Source organism: Grampus griseus, assembly GCF_964374135.1.
Source record: "Grampus griseus genome assembly, chromosome: 15".
NCBI classification, from domain to species: Eukaryota; Metazoa; Chordata; class Mammalia; order Artiodactyla; family Delphinidae; genus Grampus; species Grampus griseus.
Window position 1 is genome coordinate 51,255,868 of NC_139009.1, and position 26,691 is coordinate 51,282,558.

The window sequence follows — 26,691 nt, forward strand, 5'->3', positions numbered from 1 at the left end:
ACCTTTCATGTATATTGTGTGTTACACCGTACATCGTGCTTTCTACATATATTGTTATTTAACATTCCAAGTAAGCCCTTGAGGTGGTGATGCTATTTCCTTCTACAGATGAGGCAACTGAGGATCAGAAAGGGTAATTTATCCAAGGTCATACTGCTGTTTATTCATTCAAGATCCATTTATCAAGCACCATTACATGATGAGCATTACTCCTGGCTTGGAGTAGGGGCATGGATTATGAGTGAACTCAGAGATGACCAAGACATGGTGTCCTTAAGTCATTCCCCATCTAGTGGTAACATGGAATTATGAAAGCTGGGGTCAGGGCGTGCATCGAGGACTGATGTTTGTCAGTGTTCTTGCCACTACATCATGATACGATAAATGCGTTCCGAGGGGTCCTGGAGTCCTTACAGTACAGGATGAAGTCCGTCACACGGAAAGGTGGTTTCCAAGCAAAATGACTCACTGAATTAAAATGTCAGCTGAACAGAGTGCCTGCCCTTCCCCGCCCCGCTTCTAATCTGCTGCTTGTAATCTGCCATGGGCTTGGAAACCCGATGAGGAAATTTATTTAAAGGGTATTTAACATGAAAGTAAATGACCTGAGAGAAAAATCCCAGAAGCTCCCTGAAGGGTGTTGTGTGTGAGCTTTAGAGTATAGCCTTTATTACATCTGTTTTGGCCACTCCTGGGACTTTCTTAAGATGTCCTCTCTGAGTCGAAGCCAGGCAGCAGAATTAGCCGGTGAGTTCTGAGTGGGCAGAGTTATGGTCAAATAGATAATTGTGCTGTAATGAGCACAGTGAGTTAGGAGAAACCCACATCCCTTATCAAGGCATGCCTGCCTCCCCAGCCTTGTGTTTAGGATCTCTCCCCTAGCTTAGCACACTGAAGAAATGGACATTAGTTCTGTTTTTTGAACATTCCAAGTTCTTGCCTAACTCAGGCCTTTGTAACATTTCTCTCTCTCCCTCACTCTTCACAAGGCTGGCTCCTCATCTTTTAGGATTCAGCTCAAATGTCACCTTCTCAGAAAACTCTTCCCTAACCATTCTACCTAATACCTAATATGATAACTAATATCCATCTTATCTATGCTCTCTACCAGCACCCACTTGTGTTCTAAAAATGTCCTGTAGACATTTTTCTACATGAATTGAAGCTGTAGCACTTACCACCTTCTAATATAAACATATTTGCTCTGTTATCTTTATTGTCTATCTCTTCCCATTAGAATGTAAGCTTTTCGAGGACGAGTGTTTCATCTAGTTGGCTCTTTTCTGTATGCCCACCACCTAGAACAGGACTTGGCAGATGGTAGGCGCTCAGTAAATATCTGTGAATGAATGGAATGAAAACTCTTTTCCCCTTTGTCTCATGTAGCTATTCTCAATAAACACAGCCAGACTGGCCTGGTTTTCTTAAATAGATTCTGACAGTTTTACTTGGCAGCTCATGAAGCAGGACTGCTATGGGCCTTTGTTCCAGGAAATGGACTTCAAGTTACCTTCCCAGGGCCCAAGCTTCTCTGGGACATTAGTTCTCTGGGAAATCAGCATTAGGCAGGTGTGTTAAATAGTGTTTCCTAGGTCTGTACTGCCACATCATTCGTTAACTCTCTTGGGCAGGACACTGGATAATGAGGGCAGGGTCTTGTTCAAATATCAGGTTAGCTCTCCCCCATTCCTCACCACAAGCTGCACCCCCATGATCAGCTGGTTCTCCGGCCAATGTGCAGCAGATCTCACCACGGTAGGGTGGGCCTGGAGAGAGTGGAGGTTCTAGCCCTGTCCCATTCCTGGACTGCCAAGTTCCTCCCCTGCTGGTATTAAGTCAAGCATGGGGATGTCTTGTGAAAAGAACAGTATATATAGTGAAGGGCTGAAAAATACACTGCTAAGTCACCGACTTCCATTGAGAGCCTGGGAGTGAGGAAGGAGCAAGTCTCTCAGTCCAGTGATCTCAGGAGGCATTCATGAAGGTCTGATTTATGTACAGCACTACCCTGAAGGTAGCAATGAAGAATCCCTATGCTGCCCTCTTACTTAGAGGGAACCAGGTTGGGGCTGAATACTTCCCTCAAGAAGGAAACACCAGCCAGCACCCTTGAGCAGCTAGTCTTCCTGACAGAGTTGCTTGCCTCCCTGATATCCACTGCCTCACTCTCTATTCATCCTTCTGGACTCACTCTCTTTCCAGCTTCTTCCCATACCCTCTCATCCTCCCTTACCACAGTCCACCTCATGCAGGTCTTTCTGTTCTTGAATGTTACAGGTATTTTGAGCCCCCAGACCTTTGCACGTGCTGTTCCATCTCTACTCCCATAAAAAAGACACTAAGCTAACATCATCTACTTATCTTTTGCATTTCAGCCCCTTACTACCTCCTGGCTTCTGTTTTCACGTATAGAGTGACCCAAATTACGTTTGCCATTGTGATCAAAGATGTATCTGTTTCTAGTGGCTTCCCTGGTGGCGCAGTGGTTAAGAATCCACCTGCCAATGCAAGGGACTGGATCGATCCCTGGCCTGGGAAGATCCCACATGCCACAGAGCAACTAAGCCTGTGAGCCACAACTACTGAGCGTGCACTCTAGAGCCTGTGAGTCACAACTACTGGAGCCCACGTGCCTAGAGCCTGTGCTCCACAGCAAGAGAAGCCACCTCAATGAGAAGCCCACGCACCGCAACAAGGAGTAGCCCCTGCTTACTGCAACTAGAGAAAGCCCGCGCGCAGCAGTGAAGACCCAGCACAGCCAAAAAAATAATAACAACAACAACAAAGATGTATCTGTTTCTAAATGTAGAGATTAACGTAGAGAGAATTGATACCTTGTGATTGAATCTTCTGACTTCCTATCCAAGAACACTACTGGCCTTTCCATCTGTTCAAATCTTTTGTGTTCCTGAGGAACATTTTTTTTTTTTTTTTGGTACGCGGGCCTCTCACTGTTGTGGCCTCTCCCGTTGCGGTGCACAGGCTCCGGACGCGCAGGCTTAGCGGCCATGGCTCACGGGCCCAGCCGCTCCACGGCATGTGGGATCTTCCTGGACCGGGGCACGAACCCGTGTCCCCTGCATCGGCAGGCGGACTCTCAACCACTGCGCCACCAGGGAAGCCCCTGAGGAACATTTTAAAGTTTTCATCATATAGGTCTTGTGCATGTCTTGGTAAGTTTATTCCTGGGAATTTTTCTGTTTTTGTTGCCACTATAAACAGTGTTTTTTCCACTATACCTAACTGATTGCTATTCGTTTACATAAAAGCTATTAGTTTGTATACATTAATTGCAATCTTGTTTTGTTTATCATGGATTTTCCATTTGGGGCTCTTGGGGTTTCCAGATATATAATCATATCTATCAATAGTGATACTTTATAATTCCTTTCCAGTTTTGACACCACTAATTCCCTCTTCTTGGCCAAATGCATTGACTAACACATCTAGAACAATATTAGATAACTGTGGTGACAGTGGACATCTTGTCTTGCTCCTGTATCTAGTGAGAATGCTTCCATTGTTTCCCCACTGAGCATGAAGCTGGCTTTTTGTTGTCCATAAATCTCTGGAATCTGTCTACTTCCCTCTATTTCCACTGTCATCTTAGTCCAAGACACTGTGATTTTTCACCTGTAATAACCCCCAATTTTCATTTTCATTCTTGCCCTGACCAGTTCACTCTCCACACAACAGCTAGAGTTGAAACATAAAAATCTGATTGTGTTGTATCTCTCTTAAAACTCTCCAGTGGCTTCCCATCCCTTTTAGAAGAAAGCCTAAAATCCTGAATGTGACCCACAGGGCCCTGTGTGATTTGACCTCCGCTCATGCGTTTCCAGCTTCATCATGTACCTTCTCTTCCTTACCACCCTCCTGCTCACAGAGACCTTTCAGTTCCTTGAATGTGATAAGTATCTTCTCCCTTCAGACTTTGCACATGCTGCTCTGTCTCTACCCCTTTGCTAGGCTACTATCATACTACTTACTCTTTGAATTTGCACTTTTCACTGACTTTCTCAGGAAAGCCTTCCCTAACACGTTAGACCAGGTGTTATATATCCTCATCGCACCCTCTCCTTTTCTTTTACAATCCTTTTCACCACAGCACACTTACATATAACTATTAATAGAATTTTATTGTCAGTCTTTCCTGCTGGATTGAGAATTATGCTAGTGCCTAATACATTGCCAGTTCTCAATAACTACTTGTTAGATAAATAAATGAATATAAATTATTCAAAATGTATTAAAGATATAACGATTGCCTCTCTTTGTTCTTATATAAGAAATATCTCAGGTTCTGAGACTGCACAATCAGTGACTGGTGTATTTGCAGGAGAATATGGGATAATATAACAGCAAACAGATTAGAAAGTGGGGACATGTTGTTATACTAGATAATAAAGAAATTATCAAAGACTATTGAGGTCATGTCAAAAGGGCTCCAGAGCCAACTTGAAGATGCTCCCAATGGCCAAAGATGGAACAATTTGTGTAAGAAAAATAACTGCAATAGATTAAAACACATCAGATATGTTTACCTCTTCTGATACTAAGAAAATAAAAATAAAAACTCACAGTTAGGGCTTCCCTGGTGGCGCAGTGGTTGAGAGTCTGCCTGCCGATGCAGGGGACATGGGTTCGTGCCCTGGTCCAGAAAGATTCCACATGCCGCAGAGCGGCTGGGCGCGTGAGGCATGGCCGCTCAGTCTGCGCGTCCGGAGCCTGTGCTCCGCAACGGGAGAGGCCACAACAATGAGAGGCCCGCGTACAGCTAAAAAAAACAAAACAAAACAAAACTCACAGTTAATCTCCTAGAGGATGGTAAGGAATCAGCTCATTCTTTTGAAAATTGTTAATAAAGAGAAAAAAATCAAGCATTTATTCTGACTTTCCTGTGTTATGTTTACCTATGGATAACTGAATAGTTAATGAGAGGTAGTGTCTTTTTTTAGTGGATATATTCCAGCTAGTAAATGAAGAAAATGATAGAATTAGAATATCACGGGTTTATTGCCTAAAATGAATTAATGGTTCTAGGCAATTATTAGCAATGACTGATCACATCATTATCCGATACTTCAACCAAATAGAAGGATACAATACAATGTATAAACATGTCTTACAAGTCTCTGGGTCCAACTACCCATATACAGGAAATAAAGGGGAAAGAGGAACATGTTAAATTATACCATGGGTATGCAATGAGCAAAGTCCAGGCTCTGGAAGACTTTACAGGATAGAAGACTTGATTTCCTCTACATAAAGTTGTGAGACAGAAAAAGAGAGATGGAAGAGCACTTACAGATTTAAAGACGTAAAAGGATACATCAACCATTGCACTGTACGGACCTTGTTTGGATGACTGGCTACTTGAAGATCTTAAGGAATTATTAGGGTTTTTTAGGCATTATAATGATATTGTGGTTAATATAATTTTTTAAAAGCATCCCTATCTTTTAGAGATACATAGGAAAATATTTACAGATGAAATGATATGGTATCCGGAGTTCGCTTCAAGTTAATGCTGATGGAGAGAGGGAGTAGGGATATAAACGAAACAAGATATGCTCTGATTTGATCATTATTAAGACTGCTTGGTGGGTACTTGGGAATTCATTACATGAATCTGCTACTTTTGTATATGTTCAAAATTTTCAATAATATAAGAGGTCAAAAAATTAATAAAGAAAGGGACAGGGCTTCCCTGGTGGCACGGTGGTTGGGAGTCCGCCTGCCGATGCAGGGGACGTGGGTTTGTGCCCAGGTCCGGGAGGATCCCACATGCCGCTGAGCGGCTGGGCCCGTGAGCCGTGGCCGCTGAGCCTGCACGTCCGGAGCCTGTGCTCCGCAGTGGGAGAGGCCGCAGCGGTGAGAGGCCCGCGTACCGCAAAAAAAAAAAAAAAAAGAAAGGGACAACATTACATCTGGGCTAATGCCTAGATTCTAGGAGGCATTTTAAAAAGAACACAACTCAGATTGTTGAATGTTTAAATCTTGACAGTTTGAGGCTTGAAAGAGCAGTCGTGTCTCACTGGCTGTGGGGAGCCAGGAGCAGAGCTCACTTCAGAAGCCCAGGGCCTTCTGTCCTGCTTACACCCAGATGATCCAGCTGGCAGGAACAGCATGAAATGACAACTAATATTTATTCCATTTGGGGATTGTCTTGTACTACTTGGATTTCCAAGAAGAAACTTGGATATGGGGCAATCCTTTTTCACTCAAGCCTTTAAAAATTTTGCTCCCTTTCCAGCACTGTCACAATAATGAGCAGCAAAATTCACGAGAGTAAATTAGATTTTTCTGAATGGAGGAAAAGAACACAACTATTCAGTGTAGATCAGTGCTGTTCAATAGAACTTCCTACGATGATGAAAATGCTTTGTATCTCCACTGTTTAATGTGGTAGCCAGAAGCCACAGATGGCTACTGAGCACTTGAAATGTGGCTAGTGTGACTGAGGAAACAAATTTAAAATTTCATTGAATTTTAATTTGTTTAAATTATCCTCCAGTGACTAGCAGCTACTGTATTGGAGGGCACAGTTTGACTCTATGTAATGTCTATAGTAATTGCTTCCTTAATGCTTTCTACTATTAACTCAATCACAAAAAATGCTTTATGTTTTCTAGCTAAACAGGTCAGTCAACATTAATTTTAATAGATATTCTTTTCCTATTCCTATCTCCATTCCTTTATTTAAAAACAATAATAAATGGAGAGATATACCATGTTCTTGGATTGGAAGAATCAACATTGTGAAAATGACTCTACTACCCAAAGCAATCTACAGACTCAATGCAATCTCTATCAAACTACCAGCAGCATTTTTCACAGAAGTAGAACAAAAAATTTCACAATTTGTATGGAAACACAAAAGACCCCGAATAGCCAAAGCAATCTTGAGAACGAAAAACGGGGCTGGAGGAATCAGGCTCCCTGACTTCAGACTATACTACAAGGCTACAGTAATCAAGACAGTATGGTACTGGCACAAAAACAGAAAGATAGATCAAAGGAACAGGATAGAAAGCCCAGAGATAAACCCACGCACATATGGTCACCTTATCTTTGATAAAGGACGCAGGAATGTACAGTGGAGAAAGGACAGCCTCTTCAATAAGTGGTGCTGGGAAAACTGGACAGGTACATGGAAAAGTATGAGATTAGATCACTCCCTAACACCATACACAAAAATAAGCTCAAAATGGATTAAAGACCTAAATGTAAGGCCAGAAACTATCAAACTCTTAGAGGAAAACATAGGCAGAATACTCTATGACATACATCACAGCAAGATCCTTTTTGACCCACCTCCTAGAGTAATGGAAATAAAAACAAAAATAAACAAATGGGACCTAATGAAACTTCAAAGCTTTTGCACAGCAAAGGAAACCATAAACAAGACCAAAAGACAACCCTCAGAATGGGAGAAAATATTTGCAAACGAAGCAACTGACAAAGGATTAATTTCCAAAATTTACAAGCAGCTCATGCAGCTCAATAACAAAAAAACAAACAACCCAATCCAAAAATGGGCAGAAGACCTAAATAGACATTTCTCCAAAGAAGATATACAGACTGCCAACAAACACATGAAAGAATGCTCAACATCATTAATCATTAGGGAAATGCAAATCAAAACTACAATGAGATATCGTCTCACACCAGTCAGAACGGCCATCATCAAAAAATCTAGAAACAATAAATGCTGGAGAGGGTGTGCAGAAAAGGGAACACTCCTGCACTGCTGGTGGGAATGTGAATTGGTACAGCCAGTATGGAGAACAGTGTGGAGGTTCCTTAAAAAACTACAAATAGAACTACCATATGACCCAGCAATCCCACTACTGGGCATATACCCTGAGAAAACCATAATACAAAAAGAGTCATGTACCAAAATGTTCATTGCAGCTCTATTTACAATAGCCTGGAGATGGAAACAACCTAAGTGCCCATCATCGGATGAATGGATAAAGAAGATGTGGCACATATATACAATGGAATATTACTCAGCCATAAAAAGAAATGAAATTTAGCTATTTGTAATGAGGTGGATAGACCTAGAGTCTGGCATACAGAGTGAAGTAAGTCAGAAAGAGAAAGACAAATACCGTATGCTAACACATATATATGGAATTTAAGAAAAAAAATGTCATGAAGAACCTAGGGGTAAGACAGGAATAAAGACACAGACCTACTGGAGAACGGACTTGAGGATATGGGGAGGGGGAAGGGTGAGCTGTGACAAAGCGAGAGAGACGCATGGACATATATTCACTACAAAACGTAAGGTAGATAGCTAGTGGGAAGCAGCCGCATAGCACAGGGATATCAGCTCGGTGCTTTGTGACTGCCTGGAGGGGTGGGATAGGAAGGGTGGGAGGGAGGAAGATGCAAGAGGGAAGAGATATGGGAACATATGTATACATATAACTGATTCACTTTGTTATAAAGCAGAAACTAACACACCATTGTAAAGCAATTATACCCCAATAAAGATGTTAAAAAAAAAACAATAATAACAAAAACTGTGAGGATTTTGATTTACCATCTTTTCCACATATCCTCCAGGAGACAAATAGATGCACACAATATCGCTAAAAGGGATTATCTAATCCACACCTTCTATGTTATATAATTTATTCATTTTACAAATATTTAATGAGCACCTACCCTGTGCCAGGCACTGTACCTATTGGTGCTGTGAATATGTTGATTGTAATGGATGCTGTAGTGTGCTGCCATCCTTCAGGACCAAGGCACTCATTCTCCCAGGAGCTGGGGGTGTTGGCTGCCAACAGCTCTTAGCTGAATCCATCTCCAGGAATTACCTGAGACTCAAGCAACTGCCTTGCCCAAGTTTACTGTCCATCTGTAGGGATAGCACACATCCAGTCTATACGGACGTATGAAGTAGACTCACTCACTGGAAGCTGTGACTACTCTGAAAGGCCATCCTAAGCCCAGAGTTTCCTGTGGGACCAACTGAGGCCTTTTGGCAACCATATCATAGTTCAACTTCTTCAACTTCTTCCTCTGCCTAACCCAAGCCCCCACAGTTTTTCCCAAGTGCAAATCTCCATTTCAGATAGACTTGGTTTCTGCCCTCATGGAGTTCACAGTATTCTGGCAGGGATGAAGAAACTGATATCAGAGAGATTTAAGGACTAGCTTAAGGACACACAGCTGATTCATGGTAGAACTAGAAGAATCCATTTGCCTGGCATTCAATGTAGTGCCCTTTTTACTGTACTATGTGGCATTATAATAAAGCATGTTGCATTAGGAAATCACAACATTATTGGGAGTGGTACTAAGAGAATAAGACATCTTTCTAAAATGTTATATTGAACAATGGGCCAATTAATTTTCACTCGGAGCAGCACCTCTCTCCTTTCGGGGAAATGCTTTCCTCTTCCTCCAGACACAGTATCCTAATGGAAGTTACCAGCTTCTTAAGTGATCCATATTCCTTGACCGCATGGCTGGTTGAGAGGTTGGTACTAATCATGGTAGCTTAGCCATTGTTGGTCCAGGGATGGGCACATGGCTAAAGCCAGTCCAATCCCAACTGTTCCCCAGAATTGTTCTTAAACTGGAGCTGAGCAAGCACTTTCATCCTAGTTGGAATATATTAAGAATGTGTGTAGAGGGATCTAAACTCATCTTAGGGAGATGAAGATCTCCTTATTTTGGGAAGAGGTTTGAGAGAAAAGAGGCTTTGCTGCAGAGGGAAGAGAGGAGAGAGGCAGGCAAAATCCTGACGGCAATTTTCGTCCCTCTTTCAAGACTGGCAAGGCCAGTGCCAGCCCTGCTCTACCCATGACTTGGTTATTTGAGCCAATGATTTTTTTCCTTTTTGCTTAAGTCAGCTCATGATGGGTTTCTATCTTGTTTTCCTACCACCTTAGCAAATTGATTCCTCTTTTCCATTTAATCTTGTCATTTGTGTTTTGCATACCCATTTTTATATAGCTTGTATTCTTTAATGTACAACTTTGTATTCTGCCTTTTACTTGCTGTTACTTCATATTTCTCTACAGTTGACATAATGGCCACAAGTTAATAATTCTAAGTTAATATACCACAGTCTAACAGTTTCCCAACTGTAGAATATTTAGATTGTTTGCTTTTATCCCCTTGTTACTGTATTTAACATTACAATGACCAACTTGGTGTATGTAGCTTTATTCTTCTATTGAATTAATTCTTTTCTTAAAAAATAAATTTATTCATTTTATTTATTTATTTTTGGCTGAGTTGGGTCTTTGTTGCTGTGCGCAGGCTTTCTCTAGTTGCGGTGAGTGGGGGCTACCCTTCGTTGCGGTGCGCGGACTTCTCATTGCAGCTGCTTCTCTTATTGTGCAGCATGGGCTCTAGGCGTGTGGGCTTCAGTAGATGCAGCATGTGGGCTCAGTAGTTGTGGCTCACGGGCTCTAGAGCGTAGGCTCAGTAGTTGTGGCACACGGGCTTAGTTGCTCCGTGGCATGTGGGATCTTCCCGGACCAGGGATTGAACCCGTGTACCCTGTGTTGGCAGGCGGGTTCTCAATCACTGCGCCACCGGGGAAGCCCTGAATTAATTCTTAAGTTAAATTCCCAGGAGGGAGATTGCTGAATCAAAGATGACGAACACTGTCATGGTTTTTGTCACAAAAATAAGTATTTTTACATTTCAGAAAAAGTTTAGTTAGTTGTCAAGTTTAAAGGAAATGTCAGTCTTTAATGGTGAGAGCCTTGAGTCACTTCCTTCTGACTGAATTTCCATCACTTGGCTCTGCTTTCAGGGCCCATTGCTGCTTGTTGCTCATCTAGAACTCCTAGAGAGGGAGGAAGAGCCTGAGGCCACAGCAGCTGGCTGTGCTGGGTTTTTGCTCTGCCCAGGAATGGAGCTCTGAGGTGTGGTTTAGGGTTCTCATTAAGGAAAGGGAGGGCAATGGAAGGGACTGGAAGCATGTCAGGAGGGGCTTTCAACATACCAAGTTCTCCCTACCCACAGCCAGATTCAGAATCTCATCAAGGCGAACAACCCTCCACAAGAGATTCTGGCAACAAGTTCCTAATAAATCCTCTTATTCTATTTTATTTTTGTTTTGTTTTGCGGTACGCGGGCCTCTCACCACTGCGGCCTCTCCCGCTGCGGAGCACAGGCTCCGGACGCGCAGGCTCAGCGGCCATGGCTCACGGGCCCAGCCGCTCCGTGGCATGCGGGATCCTCCCAGACCGGGGCACGAACCCGTGTCCCCTGCATCGGCAGGCGGACTCTCAACCACTGCACCACCAGCGAAGCCCCTAAATCCTCTTATTTTTATCTTCCCAGAGCACTTTGGGGTTTTCCTTCATTGAGCTTATTATTATTGCAAATTATTAATTATGTAATTCATTGTTCCATTCCTGGTAATGTAACTTAAGTATTAATTCTTAAGAGGGCATTAACCTAAGAATTAATTCAACAGAAGGGGAAAGCTACATTCACTGATTTGTCTTTAAGTTCCGTGAGAGCAGAGATGTGTGTCCTTTTCGTTCACCCCTGTATCCTAAGCCCCCCAAATGGTGCCTGAACATAGTAGACACTGAAAAAAAATTTGCTGAATGAATAAATAATCAAATTAGCATAATAAAAGAAACCAAGTGAACTATGTTTCTTAAATTTACTTGATCATGGAACCATTTTTTCAAATCCAAGTTAACATTCTAAGGGACTCACTTGGGAAATGCCAGTTCCATGTATTAGGGAGAAGTATCAAGAGAAGGTGAGCATAAGTAGTCCTGTGTGTTCCACAGGAATTTTGTGTCCCTCTGAACTCTCCTGTTGAGGTGCTGCACCCACTTGGAGTACAACAGAGACAAACCCTAGTGATTTGACTGACTTGAAGGGAATTTTGTTGAAGCAAGTTGAGTGCCACAGCACTTTGATAATCAGGTGGAAATTTAATAGTTCTAGTTAATGTTGTTTTGAAAATTCGTAGCTTGTGGATCATTGAACAGTTTTACAGGCCAGTTCCATCACATGGTTTTAGAAGACATCTCCAACATGCTTCTTTGTAAGCATTTTCCCAGTACTGACATATACAGTATTGAAGTTAAATGAGTCTTCTGCATATTTTAAAAGATTAACAAATCCAAATAAAAAGATTAATTAATTCACAGAGTCTTTCTCTGACTATAAAAGTGAGAAATTATTCTGGTGTTGAGTCACTGTGAGTATAAAGAGCTCTAGATTAGGAACCTAGATTAGTTGAGACACATGGTTCTAATTCCAGCTCTGCTCCCAAAGAACCTGCTTGATCTTTCTGAGCTGAGCCTCAGGGACCCCCTCCCATAAAGTAGGAGATTGAATTTAAAAGATTGTAATATACCTTCCTGCTCAGATAGCCCATGGTGCTTATCTGAAAGCACATTTAGTCTCTAGGAATGGCATAAGTAGCTGTGAACAGGAAGAACTGGTTAATAGTCATTGCCGTGGCTACTACAGCCTCCAGGACCATTACAGGGAAGTAGATGCTAACATGCAAAGTTCAAACTTCAGGACTTAAACCACAATTGTTCTTTGGCTGAGTGATTCAAATGGTTCTCACAGGACAGGTTGAGTAAGGTCCACTTACAGTTAATGCTGGCTGAGAAGAAAAGTGAAGTGTGATGAAAGATACACTGAAATTAACCTGAAGCAGATCCTTTGCTATTTGCAGGTCTCTAGTAGGACCACTTCACTTACCAGCTTTGTTCTGTGACCTTGTAAGTGTCTCTTGAGCTTCCAGCACTGGATTTTCCCCTCAGATACATTTCCCCTGTACTGCTTATCTTGTAAAATTAACTACTGTGTTACAGATGCATGAGCCAAAGCTAATTTTATAAGAAACTTGAGTGAGAGGAAATCAATCTTTCAAGGTCCCTGAAGTCCTGAGATCATAAAGAAAGGGCTAAAGAAGTAGTTTTAGGCATTTTGCTTTTGATTTCCTTCTTAGTTTCAGTTTTCTTTTTCTGAAACTCTGTCCCCAGAACTTCCATGGCATATATAGATGCTCATAAACAAAACAATGACTAATACTATGCTGTTAGAAAGGTCACAGCCCTTGCAGCCAGCAGCCGCTGCCAGCCTGGCTTGTTAGTGGAAATTTACAAATGATAATGGGGCTGCCACTTTAGCTTTAAGAGCTACTCCCACTTGGGGACCTGAAACTGTGTAGTCACCAAAACAGCAAAAAGTGGTTAATTCTTTGATTTACTGCAAGGAGCCCTATTGATCAAGTTCATTTAAGGTTACTTATTTTACACGTTATCACAATTTGGCAACCATACACACTTCAGCACTTACAAATGGTCAGATTTAATTATTGTTGAGTTACAAAATCATGTGCTATGCCCATCAGTGTAAAACCAATCTTAAAGCATGTGCAAGCTTAAAATTCTAAGAATTGTTTTCAGTATCTCTCCTGGTTATGAGATTTTGTGTGTGTGTTTTTGTTATGTAAAACTCAAGTCTAATGACTGTTTTGAAAAGATCTAGGCAAAGGGTCATGACAACAATTCAGCTATTTAGCACAACTCTCTGTAAACAAATCACCAGAGAAAGGCTTAAAGTGAGGTAATAATTCCGGCTCATTGTCAATGAATAAACACCAGGCATCTATAGACATGTTTAATTAATTCCTGCACTCTCTTCAAATACAAATTAATACAAAATAGCATTTTGTGACTTGAAGGTAATTGTTCACAAATGTATAGTTTAAGAGTGGATTTAGGTATGGAACATGCAAGACTCTGAATAAATATTTTTAAATAAACAGTTATTTCACAGAAAAGGCTGATGAAATGGAGAATAAATGATGGTAAGGGAGACACAAGTAACAACAATGCAAGCCAACCGTGTCCTGCTAGAGGTATAAACAAACTCCCCTCTTAGCACCCCCTTTGGAGGGGCAATGTAAATCAGATGGGAGGACAAGCTTCACAAAGAAAGGCAAATGATTCTGAGTTCTTTTAGGAAGATGAGTACTGTTTTGATTAATAGAGGAAGGGGAGGCAGGGGAGGCATTCCAGTTAGAGGAACATCAGAGGCAGGGACTTCCCTGGTGGCACAGTGGTTAAAGACTCCAGGCTCCCGGGCTTCCCTGGTGGCACAGTGGTTTAGAGTTCGCCTGCTGATGCAGGGGACACCGGTTCCTGCCCCGGTCCGGGAGGATCCCACATGTCGCGGAGCGGCTAGGCCCGTGAGCCATGGCCGCTGAGCCTGCGCGCCGCAACGGGAGAGGCCACGACAGTGAGAGGCCCGCATACCGCAAAAAAAAAAAAAAAAAAAAGACTCCACGCTCCCAATGCAGGGAGCCTGGATTTGATCCCTGGTCAGGGAACTAGATCCCACATGCATGCCACAACTAAGAGTTTGCATGCCACAACTAAGGAGCCGGACTGCCGCAACTAAGACCCAGCACAACCAAATAAATAAAATATGAAAAAATAAATAAATTAAAAAAAAAAGAGGAACATCAGAGGCAGACAGGAGTGAAAAGCGCTACCTGGGGTAGTCCTGGGTGAATGGGAGTGGCAGAATGTGGGGCTGGAATTGGGCTAGGGACTCATTTTGAGCATTGTTGAAGGTTAACCTAGAAGTGTGAATCTGTCAAAGAAAGATAATTTTTTTCCATTTTGTGTCTTCATTTTTTCAAATTGAAACATAAAAATATATACATTATAAACATTAAATATTGTGAAAAGTAGTGAAAAACACTGTGAAAAGTAGAGAGTATCTCATAATTCCACAACCCCAGAGAGAACCATCGTTAGGGCAAATGGGTATTATTAAAGTTTTAACAGGTATTGCTAAATTGCCCTCCAAAAAGTCTGTATCTATTAATACTTGCACCAATAATGGATGAGGTTGCTTATTTTCCCACATATTTGCCAACATTGGGCATTTTCATTCTTTTTAATCTTTGTCAATCTCATAGGAGAAAAATAACATTTCATTCTTGAGCATCTTTTTTGTTTTGGCCATTTGATTTTTTTCACCCCTAATTTTATTTTTTAAATTATTTTTTAAAATATTTATTTATTTTGGCTGCACCGGGTCTTAGTTGTGGCACGCGGGATCTTCATTGTGGCATGTTTTAATTGTGGCATGCAGGATCCTTAGTTGCGGCACACGGACTTCTTAGTTGCAGCATACGGACTCTTAGTTGTGGCATGCATATGGGATCTACTTCCCTGACCAGGCATCGAACCCAGGCCCCCTGCATTGGCAGCGTGGAGTCTTATTTACTGGACCACGAGGGAAGTCCCTCACCCCTAATTTTAAATGCTTCCTTTATCATAACTCACCAGTGCATCTCCTGCACCTAGCCATATGAGGCACCCAATAAATGACATGGAATAAATAGGAATGATGTATTGCTGCTCTTTTGAAGAGAAAAATGGTATGATCATATCTGAGCTTTAAGACCATAGTTCTGGTGGCATTATGGAGAAAGGACTGAGAGCAGAAAGCTACTGAATTCAGAGTATAGTTAGAAAATCATTAAAACGTTCCAGGCAAGAAAATGATGAATGCCTTACCTAGGGTAGTGCCAATGGGGATGAAAAATGGGAATGGATACATGGAGCATTACAGGAGTGGAATTAAAGTAACTTGGTATCCATTTAAGCAGGCAAGAAGATGGAAGACAAGGAGGTAATAAAGAAGACTGGGGTTTCTAGCTTGGGTACTTGAGTGGATTTTCATACAGTTAATGGGAATATGGTACCCATAATGAGGAACAACTTTTTTGAAGAGAGTTGTGAATGAGTTCATTTTACATGCTAAGTGGGACCTGCTTCCTTCTATTCTATTTATGACTCTGTTCTCATTCTCATAATTGCTTCAATTATGATAGTGTTCTATCAATTTCTTCTATTTCAAACTTTTTTTTTTTTTTTCTTTTTGCGGTACGCGGGCCTCTCACTGTTGTGGCCTCTCCCGTTGCAGAGCACAGGCTCCGGACGCGCAGGCTCAGCGGCCATGGCTCACGGGCCCAGCCGCTCTGCGGCATGTGGGATCTTCCCGGATGGGGGTACGAACCCGTGTCCCCTGCATTGGCAGGCAGACTCTCAACCACTGCGCCACCAGGGAAGCCCTATTTTGAACTTTTGATTTGCACTTTTCCACTGGAGTTCTCTGCCTAAAAGCATGTTCAAGTTGCCCCTTTCCTCAACGACACCATTATTATAGTCTCTCCTTTATTACCCACACTGACCCAAACTTTTTTTTTTTGGCCACACTGCCCAGCATGTGGGATCCTAGTTCCACGACCTGGGACTGAACCTGTGCCCCATGCAATGCAAGTGCGGAGTCCAACTGGACTGCCAGGGAAGTCCCACTGACCTTTTTTTTCAACCACCACTTATGCATACATTAATTCATTCACTTATTTAACTAATATATATGGAAAACTTTCAATATGCCAGGACGCTTCTACATGATGGGGAACATCAGTAAATAAAAGAAACAAAAACCCCTGCTTCCTTGGAGGTCACATGCTTACTCTACTTACCCATTATTTCCTTTTCATCTGCTTCCACCATTGTCCTGGAATTGTTCTTCTGAAAGTTGACACTGATTTCAAGACGGTGAAATCCAAGTGCCATTTCTTGGTCTCTTTGACCTCTCTGCAGCACTTGACATTGTTGACAGATCTCTATTTCTTTAGCTTAACTCTTGTTATCTTCACTTCTTCTGCTTTTCTATTTCCTGGGATGTTTCATTTATGTTTCCTTTTCTGCCTTTCTTCCATTCTTTTCTCCAGTCCTTCCTATTCATGTTTTAAGGACTCACTCTCAAATACGACATTCTAACTTGTACTGTACCATATACCCAAGTTTACACATAAACTTGAGTGTATGTTTTATCTAGACCACTGTTTCCTAAATGTGTTCCATGGAACAGAAGTTCTTTGGGTTGTTAATAGATGTTATATAAGAAAGAGTTCTGTGGTCAAATACTTTCGGGAAAACACTGGGGTAAACGCTGGGCTTCTCCGTGGCAGTACTTCTTAAAGCAATTAACGTGCCAATGAGAATTATGAATCACCTACAGAATGAATGTGTCTCCCTCATGTCTTTGAGCATAGAACTTAAAAAAAATTTTTTTTTAATTAATTTTTATTTTTGGCTGTGTTGGGTATTTGTTGCTGTGCATGGGCTTTCTCTACTTGCGGTGAGCGGGGGCTACTCTTTGCTGTGGTGCGCGGGCTTCTCATTGCAGTGGCTTCTCTTGTTGCAGAGCATGGGCTCAGTAGTTGTGGCACACGGGCTTAGTTGCTTCGTGGCATGTGGGATCTTTCCAGACTAGGGCTCGAACCCGTGTCCCCTGCATTGGCAGGTGGATTCTTAACCACTGCGCCACCAGAGAAGTCCCAGGACCTTATTTTTGAGTTGAAATTTGTAGGAGTTCTGTAGAACACACTTTAGGAAATATTATATTAGACAGTAGGCTCTTTGATGCCATGACCTTATCATATATATTTGTTCACGTATTCCCTAGAGAACTCTGAAGAATGCTTTGGTGTCAGTAGGTATTCAATACAATTCAATAGGCAGAGATTAAGTTGAGGGCATTCCAAGTGCAAAAGTGAAAGGGCAAGAAAGCATGGGTCATGTTTAGGAATACTTAGTTCAGCTAAGCCACAAATGATAAGAATTCTATGAACAATCGTATGCCAACAAATTAGACAAATTTGATGAATCAGATAAATTCCTACAAAGACACAAACTACTACTACTAACTCAAGAAGAAATAGACAATTTGAATAGATCTATAACAAGTGAATAGGTTGAATTAGTAATTAAAAAGAAACACTACCCACAAAGAAAAGCCCAGGCCCAGATGGCTTCACTACTGAATTCTACCAAACATAGATACAATAGGTACAATCAAGCATGATGTTGGAGGAATTCAGACTCTACCCTATCAGTAATGAACTGCTGAAGGTTAGGAGAGTTGGATAATCTAATATGGGCAGGGTTAAATTCCTCTTTCCAAACAGAGATGCTGCTGAACCACCTGTGTCATCCACACTCCTGAGCTGGTCCAGAACCAGGTTGGCTCTGAATCTACCATGCACAAGGTTCTATGACATTTACTGCTTGACTGAACATTGAATATTAAGGCTGTGAGGTAGTCCAGTAGTTCTGAGCTGGAATAAACATTCTAAACCAAGAATCACCAGCAACAGACAACCACCTGTCTAGAAATTAGTGAAAATAGGTTATGAAGTGGGCAGCTTACTGCTGTCTCAGGAAATTGGTGTCACTTTGGCCAAATCAGGCCAAACTTGCTTTCACAATCTTTAGTAAGGAATCAAAGCTACTCAGAAAAACATGACCAAAGTTCATGTCACACCATGGCCATAACCATCACCCCAAATTGTCTTACATATTATAAGACCCCAAAATGCACTTCTTCCCCATCCCTCTCTATTTTTAATTCCATAGAAATACTTATTAAAAACATGAACACAGAAAATCTTCTTATCTCACAAAATTATCTTACTTCTGTAAGATAACATCGTCTTACTTCTATTAACGATATTACCAGGCTGTTATCTTGTTGATTCCAGATCTTCAGCAGGGCAAGAACAAGACTCTGATACTCAGTCAGCAGTCATCTCCCTTTGAGCACATTCAGTGCCTGTTGGTATGACTTTTCCTTCATGTTATTTTCACTATATCTCTTTTTATTTTTTTTTTTTGCGGTACGTGGGCCTCTCACTGTTGTGGCCTCTCCCGTTGCGGAGCACAGGCTCCGGACGCGCAGGCTCAGCGGCCATGGCTCACAGGCCTAGCCGCTTCGCGGCATGTGGGATCTTCTCAGACCGGGGCACGAACCCGTGTCCCCTGCATTGGCAGGCGGACTCTCAACCACTGCACCACCAGGGAAGCCCTTCACTATATCTTTCTGCTTGGCAATCCCTACGGAAAATCTAGTGTTCCATTTCCCCTATTATCTTAATTCATTCATTTACCAAATATTTATTGAGCATTTTCTGTGTTCCAAATGCTGACCTAGGTTCTAGGGATTCAGAAATGTACAAAGTCCCTGTCCTCACGGAGCTTGTGTTCTAGAGAAGGAGGTAGATGCTAAGCAAACAGATATGTAATGGTGGTGGTAAGTGCTATATAGAAAGGGTCAAGGGCTAGAGGATGACTAGGTTGGCAGGGTAGTTGGTAACCAGGTCCCTCAGAAGTCATCACATTTTATCAGAGACCTTAAAGCAAGAGGAAACTGTAGATATTTAGAGGAAGGGTATTCTGGACAGAGGGAACAATAAGTACAAAGGCTCTGAGATGAAAATGTGCTTGGTGTTTAAACAATAGCAAGGAAGCCAGTATGCAACACAGTGTACAGGGGAGCTTCTTGGGAAAAGAGGTTAGAGAAAAGGTTGGGGGGAAGCAGGAGAGCAGATGGTGAAGGCCTTGTAGGCTACAATAACAGCACTAGGAACCCGTTGCAGGGTTGAGAGTAGGGGAGCTACATGACTGATTTAAATTTAAAAAGGAGCATTCAACCATATGATCCAACAATTCCACTCCAGGGTATATATCCGAAGAAAACAAAAACACTAATTTGAAAAGATACATGCCCTCCAATATTCATAGCAGCATTATTTACGATAGCCAAGATACGGAAGCAACCTAACTGTCCAGCAACAGATGAATGGATAAAGAAGATGTGGTGTGTGTGTGTGTGTGTACACACACACACACACACACACACACACACACGCACACACAAAATGGAATTTTACTCGTCATAAAAATGAATGCAATTCTGCCATTTGCCACAATGTGGATGGACTTAGAGGGTATTCTGCTTAGTGAAATAAGTCATACAGAGAAAGACAATATTCTGTGTTGTCACTGATATGTGGAATCTAAAAAATAAAACAAATGTATATAACAAAAAATATATTTATATAAAGGAGCATTCAGCCTGCTGTTTGGAGAATAATCTGTGGGGAGCAAAACCGAAAATGAAAGTAGGGAGACCATTGGACAGTGCAGTAATTGGAAAGAGATGATGGTGGCTCACACAAGGAAGATGAGATGAGGAAGTGAAGACGGATTCATGATAGATTATGAAGGTACAAACAACAGGACCTGCTAATGACCTGGATGTGGGCTGTGAGTAAAAGCCAGGAAACAAGGATGAGTTTAAGTTTTTGGCCTAAAGCCACTTACTGAAATGGAGACTACCAATAATGGAACACATTTTGGTGGGGGAGGAGGCATGGGAATTGAGAATTCTTCACAGGACATGTTAGAGTTGAGATTCTTATTAGATATTCAAGTGGAGATGTTTGTGTAGGAGTTGGATATAAGAGCCTATATATAAATCAGAGGAATGGTCTGGGTTGAAGATCCAGTTTTGAAGTCAACAGCATTTCAGAGGTATAGAAAACCACAAGGTAGGATGAGGTTACCTAGAGAAGGAGTGTGGCTATGGAAGAGACAAGAAGGGAGCTGAGAGCTGAACCCTGGGACACTCCAACAGTTAGAGTCTGGAGCTGGAGGAGAATCAAATGAGGGTGGTCCTGGAACCCAAGTAAAGAAAGTAGCTCTTCAAGGAGAGAATGATTAACAACAGTGTATTTAACACTGTTGCTATGTACATTAATTTGATATGATGCCATATATTAAAGTCGCTGGATTTTAATATAAAAAATTCTAGATTTATAAGAATTAAGCATGATCAAAAGCAAGGATAAGCATATGTACCAGGTGTTTTGGGAGAGTATTAGTTTTCACCCATTTTTTCAAGAATAATTAATAACATTCCTCTTTACTTTCAAAAGTATTCTAATTTAAATAATAAATTATATGATCCTCCTAACTATAGCGAAAACAGAATTTGTGGCAAATAGTGTTTTTAGGAATCTGTGCTTCAGAACTATCACAAGTAATGGCTCAATAGAATTTTGTTAAATCAAAAAGGTTTTGCTTTATTCTAAGAATCCTAGTTCAGGACAGTTTCTGATCTATACTCTATCTCCTTTTTCAAATTCTCCAGGTAACAGTGTGTTTCATAGGACACAGAATTTTTTTGATTCTTCCTTCTTTTTTCCTAATTTCAAACATAAAGCATGCTCAATGAATAAAACATCATAAATACAGAAGAGTATAAAGGAAGAAAACTCAACCATAATTTCACCTACCAGAAAAGTGCAGTTATTATTTTTTTAAACAACAGCAATATTATAATGTCAGCTTTTCTTACTTATCTGCATGGAAGATCATAGACTTTTTTAAATTAAACATTTTTTTTAGGTCACTTTAGATCCATATGCCGCCGTAATAAATAACACAGATTGATCCTATGAACCCTTCGCCCACTTTCCTCCAATGTTAACATCTTGCAAAATTAGAGAACCAGGATATCAATACTGATAGTCAAGATATAGAACACTTCCATCACCATAAGAATCCCTCAAGGCGCCACATGTGCTTTCTTCCTGCCCCTACCCCCTCCTTAGTCCCTGTAATCACTAATACGCTCTGCATTTCTATAATTTTGTCATTTTGAGAATATTATATAAGTAGAATCATACAGTATATAATTTGGGGGGATTAGCTTTTTTCACTTAGCACACTCCTCTGGAAATTCATCCAGGGGTTGTTGCATGTATTAATAGTCTGTTCCTTTTTATTGCCGAGTAGTATTCCATGGGATGGATGTACCACAATTTGTTTAATCATTCTCCATTGATGGACATCTGGGTTGTTTCCAGTTTGGGGCTATTATAAATAAAGTTGCTATAAACATTTGTGTACAGGTTTTCGGGTGAACCCATTTTCATTTTTCTGATACAAATGCCCAGGAGTGCTATTGCTGTGTCCTATGGTGGTTACATGTTTAGTTTTTTTAAGAAACTGACAAACTATTTTCCATAGTGACTGTACCATTTTACATTTGCACTATCATGTAATGAGTGACCCAGTTTCTCTGCACCCTTGCCAGCATGTGATTATTTGCCATCTTTATATCCTCTTAGGTAGAAGGTCTCTTGATATCTTCTACCCATATTCTAATTGGAGTGTTTATATTTTGTTGTTGAGTTTGAGAGTTCTTTAAATATTTTAGAAACTAATCCTGAATATGTGGTTTTCAAATATTTTCTCCCAGTCTGTAACTTGTCTTTCCATCTTTACAGGGTTTTTTGCAGAGAAAAAGTTTTTAACATACAAAATCCAATTTATCAATTTTTCCTTTTGTGGAATGGCTTTAGAACTCTATGCCTCACCTTAGATCCCAAACATTTTCTCCTATTTTTTTTCTAAAAGCTTTATTGTTTTATGTATTACACTTAAGTCAAAGATCCAGTCTGAGTTAATTTTTCATAATATGTGAGACTTAGGGAAAGATTTATTATTTTTCCTATGGATGTACAATTATTCCAGCCTTTGTTGGAAAGGCTGTTTTAAGTTGAATTGCTTTTGCACCTTTGTCAAAATTCAGTTGAGCATATTTGTGTGTCTATTTCTGGGCTCTCTGTTCTGTTCTATTGATCTATGTATAAATAGACACATGATATTGACTGTTATAGCTATATAATGAAGTCTTAAAATAGACCGATTCCTCCCATTTTATTTTTCTTTTTCAAAATTGTTTTAGCAATTCTAGATCCTTTGCATTTCCATATAAATTTTGGAATAATCTGTTCTATTTACAAAAAACCTTGCTGGGATTTTGATAGGACTTGAACTATACTTGTATATCCATCTGGGAAAGAACTGACATTTTTACTTTGTTGAGTATTCCAGTCTATAAACACAGTATATTTCTCCATTTATTTAGATCTTCCTGATTTCTTTTATCAGTGTTTTATACGTTTCAGCATACAAATCCTCTACATGTTTTGTTAGACTTACACCTTATTTTATTTTTAGGGGAGCGAATATGAGTAGTATTGAATTTAAAATTTTGGCGTTTACATATTCATTGCCAGCATATAGAAATGCAACTGATTCTTGTGTTTATCTTATAACCTGTGAACTTGCTGAACTCACTTATTAGTTCTAGGACGGTTTTTGTTTTTGTAGATTCCTTGGGATTTTCTACATAGACAATCATGTTATCTGCAAATAGGGAGAATTTTATTTCTTCCTTTCTGATCTGTATGCTTTTTATTTTCTTTTTTTGCTTTATTGCATTGGCTAGGACTTCTAGCACTGTGTTGAATGAGTGATAGTATTGAACAACTTTGCTTTGTTTGGGATTCTAGGGGGAAAACATTCAATTTTTCATTATTAGGTATAATATATATATATTTTTGGCCATGCCACGTGGCATGTGGCCCCCAATCAGGGACTGAACCCATGCCCCCTGCATTGGAAGCATGGAATCTTAACCACTGGACCACCAGGGAAGTCCTAGGTATAATGTTAATGGTGTTTTTCTGGTAGATGCTCTTTCTCAAGTTGAGAAATTTCCCCTCTGTTGCTAGTTTTCTGACAGCTTTTATAATAAGTGTTGAATTTTATCAAATGCTCTCCTTCATTAATTGATATGATCATGTAATTTTTCTTCTTTAGCCTGTTTATATAGTGGATAACACTGATTTATTTTTGAGTGCGATGTTGGTTCAACATCTGAAAACAAGTTAATGTAATACATCATTTCAATAGAATAAAAAACAAAAATTACATGATGATCTCTTCTATGGACTGGATTGAGTACCACCCAAATTCATATGTTGAAGGCCTAATACCCAATGTGTGGTATCTGGAGATGGGTCATTTTGGAGGTAATTTTGTTTAGATGAGGTCATAAGGGAAGGGCCCTCATGATGGGATTAGTGCCCTTATAAGATGAGATACCAGAGAATTTGGTCCTCTTTCTCCCCCATGTAAGGATACAATGAGAAAGTGGCTGTCTGCAAGCCAGGAAGAGAGCTCTCACCAGAACTTACCCATGCTGGGCCCCTGATCTCAGATTTCCAGCTTCTAAAACTATGATAAAATAAATTTCTGTTGTTAACACCACTCAATCTACAGGATTTTGTTATGGCAGCCCAAGCAGAGTAAGGCAATCTCAAAAGACACAGAAAAAGCATTTGACAGAATCCAACACCCTTTCGTGATAAAAATACTCTACAAACTAGGAATAGAAGAGAACTTCCTCAATAAAAGATACCTACAACATACCCACAGCTAACATCATACTTAATGGTGAAAGACTGGATGCTTTTCCCTTGTGATCAAGAATAAGACAAGGATGTCCACTCTTACCATTTCTATTCAACATTGTATTAGAGATTCTGGCCAAGGTAATAAGACATAAAAAAGAAAAGGCATCCATTGGAAAGGAAGAAGTAAAACTATCTCTATTCACCAATGACATGATCTTTTATGTAGAAAATCCTAAGGAATCCACTAAAAAACTTTTAGAACTAGAAATGTTTCCACAAAGTTACAGGATAACAAGATTAATTTACAAAAATTAATTGTAGTTTTATACAATTGCAATGAACAATCCAAAAATGAAGTTAAGAAAACAATTTCATTAATGATAGCATCAAAAAGAATAAAATGGGGGCTTCCCTGGTGGCGCAGTGGTTGGGAGTGCGCCTGCCAGTGCAGGGGACACGGGTTCGTGCCCCGGTCCAGGGGGATCCTGCGTGCTGCGGAGCGGCTGGGCCCGTGAGCCATGGCCACTGTGCCTGCACGTCCAGAGCCTGTGCTCCGCAACAGGAGAGGCCACAGCAGTGAGAGGCCCACGTACCGAAAAAAAAAAAAAGAATAAATTGCTTAGGAATAAATTTAACAAAGAAGGGTAAAATTTCCCAAAAAATCATAAAACATTGTTGAAAGAACTTAAAGATCTAAGGAAATGGAAAAATCCATGTTCTTGGATCAGAAGACTTAACATTCTTAAGATGCAATATTCTTGAAACAGACCTACAGATTCAACTTAATCCCTATCAGAATCCCCACTGACTTCTTTGTAGAAATTTACAATCTGATTCTAAAATTCATATGGAATTTCAAGGGATCCAGAATAACAAAATTGATCTTGAAAAAGTAGAACAATAAGTAGGAGGGCTCACATTTCCTGATTTCAAAACTTACTACAAAGCAACCTTAATCAAGACAGTGTGGTAATGGCACCAGGACAGATACATAGATCAATAGAGTAGAACTGACAGCCCAGAAATAAACTCATATATCTATGGTCAAACGATTTTTAACAAGACTGCCAAGACCATTCAATCTTTTTTTTTTTCCCAACAAATGCTGGGACAAGTAGATAGCCAAAGGCAAAAGAATGAAGTTTGACCCTTATGTTATGCCATATAAAAAATTAGCTCAAAATGGATCAAAGACCTAAATGTAAGAGCTAAAACTATAAAACTCTTATAGGAAAACATAGGGTCAAATCTTCATGACCTTGAATTTGACAAAAGATTCTTAGATATGACACCAAAAGCATGAGCAACAAAAGAAAAGATAGATAAACTGGACTTCATCAAAATTAAAAACTTTTGTGCTTCAAAGGAGACCATATGTGTCTCATTTAAACCTTCTGTTTTAGCTGCTTTCCTCTGACACTGCTCCAGCAGCAGAAGGAAGGGGGGGTTGGGAGTGGCTACCTCATTATTGCCAGTTGGGGGTAAAATCCAGATGGGTAGTGGACTCTCTCAGCTTCTTCTCAGCCTCTGTTGGTACCTGAGCTGTGGCTGATTTTCATTACTTATAGGTGGAGATGGGAGTTCCAGTTTCTCACTATACCTCCACTGATACCTTCCTACTAGGGAGGGGTAAGAGGGATTTAATACTGCTCCCCATGTGGACTCCACTGACACCACAGGCATAGGGTGAATGGTGTCTGGCCTCATTACTACTAGGTTGCCATCAAAGTCCTGACTCTCCACTAGGCTTCCTCTGACACCATACTTGCCGTAGGGAGAGCTGGGGAGAGGGTTGGGGCACTTCATTACAGCCTGGCAAAAGTGGAAGTCTGAGATCTCCACTTGGCTTCCACTGGTCTGGGTGGGGTTGGAGCCACAGTTTTCTTTTGTCATGCTTCGCTAGAGTATAGCACTTATTGCCTGAAGTTCTTCTGCCCTGCTAGGCTGCTCTTTTCCAGGTCTTTTGGCTAAAGCGAGTAGGCTTTTATTGGGGCTTTCCTTTATTTGTGCTGGTTGCCAGCTTCTTCAGCTCTGAGTCTAGGATATATGAGGCAGAAAGATGACCCAGAGGACTCATCCCTGTGTTGTGCCTTAGATCCCAAGGTCCACAGTTGGTCGAACTTCTCTCTACCTTTTAGAATCTTCCTGTTTGTTTTCAGATCTTAGACTTTTAAAACCAGAAGAAATCTTGGCGAGAGATGATCCTGTTTTATTTAACAGAAAACAATGAACCCCAAGGTTACAAGCTAGTTACCTGCAACGTTGGGAGTACATTCCAGAGTTCGAAGTGAGTGCTTTTCAGTGTATCAGAGTGCCTCAGTCAGATGGTTCTATTTCTTTCGGTTAGACGTGTACTCAAATTAATTGAAGTTTTTCCTCCAGATGCTCAAATTTAGGGAAAAAACTTAGCACCATGTATTTTGTATAGTAAATAATAAAAATTAATTTGTAAAATAAACTTGGAATCATTTTCTATTGCACAGGTTTTAGTCAAAATAAATTTTTATAAGAAGATTCTGAACATCTAC